The sequence below is a fragment of the Cimex lectularius genome, unplaced genomic scaffold, assembly GCF_000648675.2.
Source record: "Cimex lectularius strain Harlan isolate CLEC.00 unplaced genomic scaffold, Clec_2.1 scaffold136, whole genome shotgun sequence".
NCBI classification, from domain to species: Eukaryota; Metazoa; Arthropoda; class Insecta; order Hemiptera; family Cimicidae; genus Cimex; species Cimex lectularius.
Genome location: NW_019394223.1, coordinates 824,775 through 836,562, shown reverse-complemented (window position 1 = coordinate 836,562; position 11,788 = coordinate 824,775). Strand labels below are relative to the sequence as shown.

Genomic DNA, 11,788 nt, shown 5'->3' with positions numbered 1-11,788 from the left:
TTGATTAATTTTGACAAGTTGTTTAGAAAATCAAAAACACTGAGCAATGTTAAAAACAATTTATCCATTCAATCGTTATAGTTTACTATCTCTATAAAATAGTTCAATTCAAAAATACTTATGTAAATTGTGGTTTCTGGTTCGGACTACTTTGGGAGCTATTTTTATTATCCAGTAAATGATATTGCCAAAAAAGTGTGGAAACTTTGGGACATATACTGCAATAAAAATTAACATTTGAAAAATAGTTTTTTTTTCCATTTTTGCCCAATTATGGAACGTTTTTTAATATTGATTAACAGCCAGTCAGCCTATTCTTTCTTGATCAGATTGTTTGAAGAAGATGACAAAAAGAAAGTGTTGCATGTTGAACTTTCAGCCGGTTGATTTGCACTCGGAACAGTGTAAAATGGCGAAAATTGTAAATACAAAATGACAATAATTGTGTAGGTAATAGTTTTAAGTCGTCGCCCGGAGGGGATAAGTGGGGTGTAGTTGGGCCGGGAGGTAGTACAAAATAAAATATATTAGTTGTAGTGGGGGTTGTTTGGAGGGGGTTGTGGGAGTGGACTAACCGAGTGGGGATCCAGCGCGCGCCAGTACCCCTCTTGAAATGGGTTGAACTTGGTTCCTGCACCTCCACTTTTTTGTTATAGTTTCAGTTTTATTGAGTTCTGATTCAGGGGAGGAGTGTGGATAACAGGGGTGGGGAGCACTCCAAACTGCTCACCGTTTTTTGGATTTTAGTCGTGTAGCCGGGATCACCTGTGACGCATACTCACCCCCTACCCTTTTTCGATTTCGTGTGATCCCTGACTTTTTCGATTTATCCTTTTTCGCCGACGGATGCCCCCGACGGCGGAGCGGACTTTTATCCGGGAAAATTTTTTTCGTTTTTTTTTCTTCTTCATAATTAATCGAGACCTTAGTGCCTGTGCATTGATAAATCACAGAGACCGAGTGACACTTAGTGATTCTTGTGAAATGTCCTCGTAGGACCCAGCCATACACACACATTCAACAGGTATGTTACAAACTTTGATCAAATATTTCCCCCATCTTGATTTGGAATTCAACAATTTTTGAAAAACATCATGAAAATAGTTTAGGCTCGTTGATATTCTCAATTTTTATTTCAAACGCTTCGCATTATTTATTACCGGTATAATGAGATTTAAAGTGATTTCCGTGAAGAATATTAATTCAAAACCAGTTCTAAAAAGATTTTTTATTTATTTTTTTTATCAACGTGTTATAGGGTGATTTATGGGAAAATGCAATGGAAAAATTTGACATTCAAATCCTTACAAACAACGCTACAACGTTGCGCAAATTATGTGTTTTCGGGTTAGAAATTCTCGCGAATGCTAACAAACCTGCACTGACAGCTGTTTTATCTCTGGATACGGAAGTTGGTCGAAATTCTTGATTTTAAACAAAACTTATTTTTCCCCCATTGACAAATATTTATATATTTTTTGCCCTTGTACGTGGAAAATTTTTGCGATAAAATAGAAAAACGAGTTCACCGGTGAACATAGTGCGTTCTTGTATGCAAGGGCGAGTGACGGCGAAAAATCATCGCACATTCATCGGTAAAGCCGACTTGTTGACATCATTTCGCCCTTTACCGGTTTTCACGCGAAAAGGAAAGTTATCGGCTTTTTTTAGATATGGAGATTTTTTTATATAGATTTCCTCGAGTGGCGCCGAGATTTCGCGATGTTGAGATTGAGACAAATTCGTCTGTCAAATTTGAACTTTATTCGCGTCTTTTATAAATTTGGAATTAAAGCTTTTTTTAGTGGATAGATAAATTTCAACTGTTATCGTTTCCATTTCTTTTGAGTGTTTTTTTCTCTTTTTATCTGTGTCATTTTATATGATATTTAAAAGTAGACCAAAGGCGAAGAACAAAAAACAATGTAATCTGCTTTCTCTTGGGTTAAAGTTTACAAGACAAATTTACTGTTTTTCGGAGTTTGCGTTGGTTAAAAATAAAAGCATCCGGCATGAGAAGCACATGGCACCGGGTCGTAGTACCCACGAGCTTTCGGATTCGCCGGTTCTGGAGGCGGCTGACGGCCGGCGTCCCATTCATCCCGACGGTGCGAACTCGTTGACGATCTCCGTCGGGTTCATTGCCTCAAAGATCGCCAATTATCCTCGGCAATCTCCCTTCCTGTATACGAGATGCGGTGCGATTCGAATTTTGCGATAAGGTGCCCCAATATTTTTCGATTCGCGAGGAGGGGAGGCTACAAAAAATCCATTATCGGTATTTGCCGTGATTTCTTTTTGCCGGATTTTTTTCCCCCCTCGGCTCTTATCAAAGCGGGGTTTTAATTTTTCCGTGGATAATATCAATTTCTGAAAAGCTCCTTTCTCTTTTAGATACTCAAGCACGCGCACACGCATACAAACATGCTTTTTTTCTATGTTGACCCACTTCGACTTTATCTCCAAATCCAAATCTTCAGTTCGAGTAAATATTATTTCACATTTTAACAAAATCTGATGGTTGAATTATAACTCTACATAATAAATATTTTGACTTATGTCACATTACCGTTAAAACCATGAAATCTTTAAAAACAAAACAAATGTTTGGATCATTCATCCCTAAACAATAACTAACATTTCATATCTGATATTTAAGAGATAGTAAAATTCACAAGTCCGATCATGCTTAAAAAACAAACTCCGATAGTTGTGTTTGCACGCGTTTTCACGTGTTTACGATCTTGTGTTGTGAAATCGGACCGATCCGTTTATAACTTGACGCGAAAACAGCCAACTTCGCCTTAAACGTAAGAGAGAGTTTAGATATTTTTTCTTTTTTTAATAATTTCAGTATAAATCTTAAATCCCATGACCTTGTTAGCTATAATAACAGGTTTCGATACCATGAAAAAATGATTTACGCGCTTCAGTTTTATATCCAATATATAAAAAAAACCTTAACACCTAATAAAACTAGTTGAAAATAGAAAATTACAACAAAAAATATATATAGAAAAGAAAAAGTATACATGAAATTTAACAACAAAATTGACTTTTGGCCAGAAGGCATCTAAATCGTTCTATCTATTTATATGATAGTCTTATCATATAAAATATTTTTTTTATTAAACCTAATATTAACAAATGTCAAAAGAGTGAAATTTTTCTGTGATGACCTTATTAATTATAATCAGAATAGTTTGATAAACTGGTACTTTTTGCATAATCCAACCTTGCAAATAATTAAATAACTAAATAATAAAAAGAAAGTGTTTAAAATAAATATTTATAATTAGCAATTAAAGCAAAGTTTGTAAAATCGACTCAAACGTTTCGGACCAGTTTATGTTACATTTATGACCGTCAGTTCATAATATTTAACTGCAAACGACAAAAAGAACCTTAAACTATAGTTATTATTTAGTTCAATCAAAATTTACATTCAATATGAACCACTTGAAAAAAATCAATAAATTATCATTTTCAATATAAATCTATAGAGCAATGACCTTGTTGATTATAATAACAATAAGTTTGACACGGTGAATATTTTTTTATACACATCAACCTTGCATAACATTAATACTGTCAATAGTAATAGATTGTAACCTTAGATAAATATAAAAAAATATTAGTAATGTTTTTTATTTTTGGTTTTAACATCGTTAGTTATTTTTAAATTATAATTAAACTTATGCCTTATAAGAATTTTATAAAAGTTATGATTTCAATGGATAAAAATTAAACAAAAATTAAGAGTAGGAAAAACTCTTTATCAAAACACTCAAATGTTTTTTCGCGCTGTTCAGAAAAACCCACAGATTATTTGATTAACTTGTAAATATTACAAATGTTAATTCAACGGTATGAACAATTCGGTTAATAATTTTATTTATTTATTTGCTTAGAACTGTTGTTAACAAGGGGGTCGTAACGTTGGTGACGAGGTTTTTCCTGTGGCACTGTCCGTAACTTTCTCTTTCTTTGGTGTATTTTCTATCCGCGGTTTTTATTGAATCGAATCGTATAACTGCCCGTTTCAATTTCCTTGAGATATTAAATATTTAAACAATTTTGATAATAAAGAACAAAAATATCGAGATAAAACTTTTTTCTTCTAAAGATTTCCGACGATGAAGGCAGTATCGGTTTGGTGTTCACGACGGAACACAGTGCTTTTTTTTTCTTTTTCAGTGCAATTGATAAATAATTAAACAGGCTGATTTCTATCGAACGAGGCCCGGATTTTGGGCAACGATTAATAAACACTTATGAATAAAATGCGAAAAACCGCTATCTCAGTGATAAAATTGAGATTGGCAAAAAAATTATTTAACCTAAATCCTTATCGAACATTTCGCCAGATTTTTCGATCGCAGCAGTAATAATTACACTCGGGCTATTTTAGCGAATTTTTTCTCTCTTCCCATTTTAGAGTTTGTTGAAACAGATCGGATTTTACTAGTTGAAGGAAGCCTAGGTTCTGTTTAAATTCAAAAATCCTGTCAGCACCAATAACCTCGCCCACCAAGTGGAAAAACAAACGTTTAATTTCTGTAAGTAAACGATAATTTATTTTAGAAAAAAAATATACTGTACTTACATTTCTTTTACAATTAAAACAGAAGTATAATGACGAAAATATATATAAAATATTTTTTCCCTGGATGCTCCAATTTTTCTCAATTCAATATTCACAATCACATATAGTCATATTTGTGAGAACGTTTCACTGGGTAGTCGCCAAATTTTTAATATAGACGTATCGTCCAAAATATGAATATTAATAATATTTTTTATCTCAACCAAGAACTTAAAAAGGATCATTAATTGATTGAAAGATGTAACTTGGTCAATTGACTATGAAAACGTAAATGGATTAATAATATTGATAGTATTTTAAGATTTTGTTTTGAAAATTACAACAAAATAATCTCAAGCCCTCTACATTGTTCGAAAAAAATAATTAATTATTTTTGGAAATATTCAATATCTAAAGCAAACAAATTTGCTCACTCAAAGATTCATCTTTTTGTTGTCGAAAATCTAGATTTTTTGTCTTGTAAGAACCATCGGAAGAATAACTTTAGTTTACGAAATTATTGATCAGTCAATAGGTAGTTTTGTTCGATTTTTAATGATTTCTCGTAAGAAAATAATGAAAGTATGCCGCGTACTGACAAAGGCCACCATTTTGTTAAGTTTTCTCGCGAAACGTAACTTTTTTTAAAATACTTTTAAAATGATCGAAACACATGAAAAAAGCCAAACGTGTCACATTATAATTATATACAACTATAAAGGCTCACAATTTGTATTTGAATCTTCACGCTCCCGTTGCAAAAACGTTTTCATCTTGCATAATTAACGTTACAATATTTCTTCTGGTACACAATTACACTTTAAAAAACAGCCAGGACGTTTTTCCCGTCAATTAGTCCGTTTCTCAGTACATTCCGTGTTGTAATTATAAAACCCTATCTTTCCTCGAATTCGTTAGATTTTAGTGTGCTAATATTCGCGAGTTTCCGACTACATTCTAACACCTCTCGGGAAATAGGCTTGTTTGTTATTTATGATGGGTCGTAATAAAAAAAATATTTTATAACTTTGGGCTTAGTCGTTTCCGTTCATCCTGAACCTTCTCGATGTTCTTAACCATCTTTACTGTTAAGCTTAATTAGTGCTAATATCCCATTATTAGGTTTTTAATAATATTATGAGGATGATAAAAAAACCGAAACGCGTCTGAAATATCAAAACATTGCGACCAGGATAATGGTAAACGACCTGCCTACGCGAACATCACCCCTCAATTAGTAATAATTATGTAAAGATCAACCAACTTTTATACACAGGCTCTTATCTTGGCTGAGGTAATAAATTAAAAATTATCAAATAAATATCAAATTTGTATTTGTTTAGGTTAAGTTCGATTGCTGATAAAACCCATATTCAAAATCTTAATATTACTTGTAAAAGTAATAAATAATCAACGTTAAATGAGACAAGCAGATAAAACAGGACCAGTACACTTTATTTTGTAGATTGGTCATTTCTAACAGTTTTGGCCTGCCTATCTGTTATGGTGCCGTTTTACAAATCGGCTTCTCGTCTTCATCGGTGGGTCAGGCAGACTGAGATGATTGTAAACGACCGAAATAGTGGTTTGTCCACAGACTTTAAGAAGATATTTGCAGTTTTTTTTTGTGTTTTGCTTCTTTGTACACATGTATCTCTTAAAATGGGTGAAAATATTCGAAAATAGTCTGTATATTTTCTTTGTCAATTAAAGTAGGATGTGCAAAAATTGTCGTCTCAAGCAATTTTCTGTTCATTGACGGTTAGATAAAAAAAAAATTAATAGCCGGTTGTTAAGTTATTTTCCTTCGCGTATTATATTTTTTCCCAATCGATAATCGGCCCCTATGATTACACTGATTGAAGAAATGTATTGGATGTGACGCAAAAATTGCGGGCCGATAAAGAAACGCAAGTTGACGCCTTGGCGACTCAAATGTCGGTTGTGGTCCGTCGTGAAAAAAATTCGCTCGCGAATTCTTAACGGTTGATAATGGTTTATATCCGACCACAAATCCGCGGATTATGGGTTGCGAATCCTCCCATTTAAACGGGAGTGGGCGTGTGTGAACCCCTTTTCTCCAAATGCGGTTTCGGTTTGGAATAGGGAAAAAACGGCTGAAAGTAACTCTCACGGTAGCCTCGAGGTAAACTGTTATTATCTTTCCGCGTGCAAATTGCTCCCGGGCCCGGATGAAGGTTTCCTATAAACCAGTTTCCCGATGCAAAACACTCCGTGATACCCGTGGACCGTCGGTAACATGCCCGGGACCATCAACACCTTTTAAAAGCCTTCACTGCCCCATTGCATACATTATCCGAGCCGTCGGGCTTAAAATTCCGTCGAGATTCCCGTCATCCACGCTTATTACCTCTTTAAAGCTTTCCATTTCAGAATCAATGAAACAGTTTAAATTTAAATTTTAAAAGCTTCTTTCTTGGATTAATAACCTTTTTTGAAGTCACACCTACAAACCCGTCATAGAACAACAAATGTTGAGATTTTTCAACATCCAATACCACTTTCATGACTATTTCACACCCAAATTGGACATGTAAAAATGGTTCAAATCCACACCAAAAAACCTCGTATGGGTTTTGATCATAAATGGCTCGAAACGTACAACTAGAAGGCGGGCTCGGTGATTATCAGCTCTTGCTTTGAAATTACAGGTCAGACCGCGAAGAGCAGTTGAAATCCTTAGTCGCAATTTAAAAGGATTAGCTGGAAAGAGCTTCTTTTATTGTCTAACATGTTTCAATTTCAACCGACAATTATAATTGAGAAAAAGCGAAAAAATTACTACAACCTTGTATTAAACCTTATTACTAAAATAAACATTTAAACTACCTTATAATTAATCTTATGTAATTACTTATTTAAATTTACTAAAAAGTAGATTAATACTAATTTGTTATATAAAATCTTAATAATACTTTAAAAAAATTTTTACAATGGTTGTAAGAACAACTCTCAAAAATTTTCAAAGCGCACATAACCACTATTATTTATTATCAATAGCGTCTTTTAATAGTTTAATAATTAAACGATATCCGTTGATATTTAACTATAAATTCTCAGTAGTTAAAAAAATTTCAAATATTATAAATTATACACCGTTAAATATTGCATCAAAAGTGTGAAGTCATCCAACAAATGGCCTGCCGGTTTTTGAGCATTTTTCAGACTTTCGATAATCTTGGATCATCCAGCTCAACTAAACGGGTTTCATGGTGATCAGAGGTGAACGTTGTAAATAAAAAATTTTTAGTTTATTAATTGCATTCTTCCTTGGCTAACTGGTATTTGATTAGGTTGCAAGTAATCTAGGTTCGAGTATTGCGAACTGGCTTAATCGCGAACCACTTTGTAAAGGTTTTTTTTTAAATTTAATAAATTAAATTTTAAATCGAACAGTAACTTAACTTAGGCAATATTTTATAGACTTATAATAAAAAACATAGGTTGTATTTAGACTTTTAAAACGTCTAGGATAATTATTTTGGTATAGATTTTAATTAAAGTTATTGTATCTAAATTTAACATTTGTTAAACATACTTATTGTTCGTTATTTGGTTTTATTTTGTTTTTGTTTGTTAGTTCATTTTCTTCCATAAATTTTAATGTGCCGAGCCTACATTCGATGTTTGTTACATTTCCACGGTCAGAATTAATATATTCACATGCGGAATGCGCAAGCCGCAGTCCGTTATGGATTTGACTTTTATATTTCCAAATTATGGTAATAACTAGGAGACAACTGTGACTGACCTCGGTCCTGCGTGATCGTTTGTCCTGGGCATATCCTGAAGGGATTCTCTACCGTAAGGAAATACGATTTCCTCGAATGGTTTTGCAAACTTTTGAAAAAAAAAATATTTAAAAGTTTAAATGGAATCAAAATGTCTCATTCTTCGGCTCCGGTTACAATCCTAGATATTGGGTTAAATCGATTTTAAAATTCATTGGAAACCATTACACAAAGTGCTCCGACGGTTTTGAAAAAAATAACATTCCATCGATTTCTAAAACCACACCCATACTTGCCTACACTTTAATGAAGCAGGATTTCTCTTGTTTGCAAATATATTGCAAAATGCAGTCGATTTCGTAAAAATGCATTATCTCAGAAAATAAATCGGTGGATCTACACATGGGTGTGAAAATACGACCTGAGTTATAACAATCCTGAAATCCGTCTTTGAATTAAATGCTAAAATTTGTTTAAAATTTTTAAAAAACCAGCAATCCTCAAAACTTTAAAATTTAAATAAATAATAGTATCAATATTTTTACAAACAAATAGTCTTGCTTGATAAATTATTCAATTTGACGGTAAATTTTATTGAAAAGATATTCATACATAATTTATGAAGGTTTTGTATGTTTATATTTCTATTTTAATTGGCAGTACCTAAACGAGAAATCTATCCCTTTCCAATAATATTGCATCCTGTTGTCTGATATTTCCAGCTTTCTAATAATCATATGTCATGAAATTTGTTAAATGCCATGTCATAAACAAGCTGAAACCACAATGTGATTGTGTAATAACAACAAAACGTTATTTTATTTATTTAAAAATATGTGCGAAAAAAGATGATGGATATACTTCAATCCCCTGAATCATCGAATGGTGCTGGTTATGAAAAATAAAAATTGAGTTAGTAATATTTATTTTAAACAATGCAATTCTATTTCTTTAATATGACCGGAGAAAGGTAGGAATTGAAGAAGATGGATCACACTCGCACGACTAACAATAGGCCATGCGTGGTTGACACAAGGACGTATACTTTTGTGCAAAAGCCCTCGTTTGTGTCGCATGTAGACAAATGTTGCTCGTGATTTTGTCATTCTTTGGCTCCAGCTAGGATTAAGTAGGAATGCCACCCGATGTTTGAACTCTGCTTGAGCTTATTTGGGCAAAATCAGACCAAGAGATTTTGGAGGAAACAGAAATTCGTTGCATATAGAGATATGCATTTTTTACTATTTTTCCTGAGATTGGGTTTATTTATTGGCATAAGGATGTAGGTTTGAGAGGCGATAGTGGAGTATTTACCCTCAATTAGATTAGTTATATGTCTCTATAGCCAGGATGGAATATCGAGTTCTCCACCACTCTGTATTTAAGAATGAACGAGAATGTGAATGTGTCCAGGTTTAAAACATGCATTGGGGGCTGAAATGATCTTCGTGTAGGAAGGATAATACATAAGTCTGACCATGGACATCCAAACCCGGCTTGCGAGAAGATAATTCTGTGCATAGTTTTGAGCTTATAGAAATTAACCAGTCAACTATAGCGTAACAAAATTATTAAATTGAATTTTGTCTAAAATGTAAATTAAATTTGGAATAGCTGAGCAATCGCACCATTAAACAAGAGGTCAAAATCGTACAAATCTGTGGTATTTTGTGACCGTTAGACAATGATTATTCGGAGATCGTGAGATGCGGTCTGGTGTGATGTAGGATTCAGAAAAACATTTTTTTTATCGTGCCAACGTTTCGAACTTTATTAACATCATCTTCAGGGCCTAAGATTTATAAACATTGTTTAAATTTTAAAAATACATGTAGGATGTGAAAAGATGAATTTATACAATGCTAGACAATTTCAGATTTAATAAAAATATACAATGCTAGAAAATTTTAGATTCACAAAAATGAATTTATACAATGCTAGAAAAATTTCAATTTAAAAAAAGCATTGTATAAATTCATTTTTTTAATCTAAAATTTTCTAGCATTGTATAAATTTATTTTTTTTTAATCTAAAATTTTCTAGCATTGTATAAATTCATTTTTTTGGATCTATATNTAGATTCAAAAAAATGAATTTATACAATGCTAGAAAATTCATTTTTTTAATCTAAAATTTTCTAGCATTGTATAAATTCATTTTTTTAATCTAAAATTTGCTGGCATTGTATATATTTTTTAATCTAAAATTTTCTAACATTGTATAAATTCATTTTTTTGAATCTAAAATTTTCTGACGTATATTTTTTTTTTAATATAAAATTTTCTAACATTGTATAAATTCATTTTTTGACATCCTACATGTATTTGTAAACTGTAAACAATGTTTATAAATCCCAGGCCCTGAAGATGATCTCATTAAGGACCGAAACGTTGGCACGATAAAGAAAATGTTTTTCTAAAACCTACGTCACACCAGACCGCATCTCACGATCTCCGAATAATCATCGTACAAATCCTTGATTCCATGGCTAAGCAGTTATATAGTTTTAGTTTAATAGTCTAATAGCGATAAATTACTATGACGGAAAATGTGGGAAAATGGAAAAAATACGTTCTTTTGTATTTTCATGTTGACTAACAATGGAAGCTACTGAATAGTAGTGTTGTAAATATAATAAAATAAAATATAAATTAAATATAATCTAAGTTGAGATAATTGTATAAGTGGTGTTTGCTTGGAATCGATAGTATGTGATTTATACTGTGTACAATTTTTGTTATTGTCTATAAATATAGCATTTAATTAGTTTTTCTTTTTTTTTCGATTTAAAATAGGTAGAAGACGGTTGACAAATTGATGTCTCGTAGAAACGAGCCGGATTATTCATAGGCCGGTTGAGCCGTTCATCCGTGTCTTAATTCACACAAAAGCCCCCGTTGGACGTTTAGGAGGTAAATTGGTACTTTTCAACGTGGGACTTGATAATTATACAGGGTGCCTCTGATATATCGACGGGCAGGCCCCTCCCTGCCACCTTCTCTCACAGTTCTTCTGCTCCGAGATTATCAGGGAGGATGATCGTCCGGACGACGTCGAGAAACCGTGGATCTCCGGAAAAACCTTTCTCATTCCGTCCATCCGGCCGGATGCTGGCACAATCGAAAAAAACCTCCGGCAAATATTGCAAGGTTTTTCTTTTTTTATCAATCGGTCTAATTTTTTTTAAAAGCTGAAATCTTCAACTTTAGAAAATTAATTTCCACGGCCTGTTACATCCCGGTTGTAACGCTTTTACTTTAATTATTCCCTAGCTTTTAAAAAAAGATAGTTACGCTACTCAACTTGAATGGCTCACAAATCACATCATATGAGACGTTAAGGTCTGTTATTTCAGATACGGTTTAATTTTAAGTGTAAACGTATAAACAATTGTCAGAAAGGAAGCAAATATTTTTTATTACTGAAAACATGTTTATTCCAAAAACCCAAT

General features: G+C 32.8%; 1 protein-coding gene across 6 annotated transcripts in view; it reads left to right on the top strand.

The window, feature by feature from the left end:
* The first annotated feature begins 610 nt into the window (after positions 1–610).
* Positions 611–11,788, top strand: part of LOC106663891 (zinc finger protein castor homolog 1-like) — a 153,041-nt gene continuing 141,863 nt past the window's right edge. For 5 of the 6 annotated variants that reach the window (XM_014389116.2, XM_014389115.2, XM_014389114.2 and 2 more), the window contains exon 1: positions 611–1,024. The gene's annotated coding sequence lies outside the window, so the exon portion shown is untranslated. Of the gene's footprint in view, positions 1,025–2,645; positions 2,811–11,788 lie in introns of those variants that run through there. The other variant, XM_024230333.1, reaches the window with a different exon arrangement.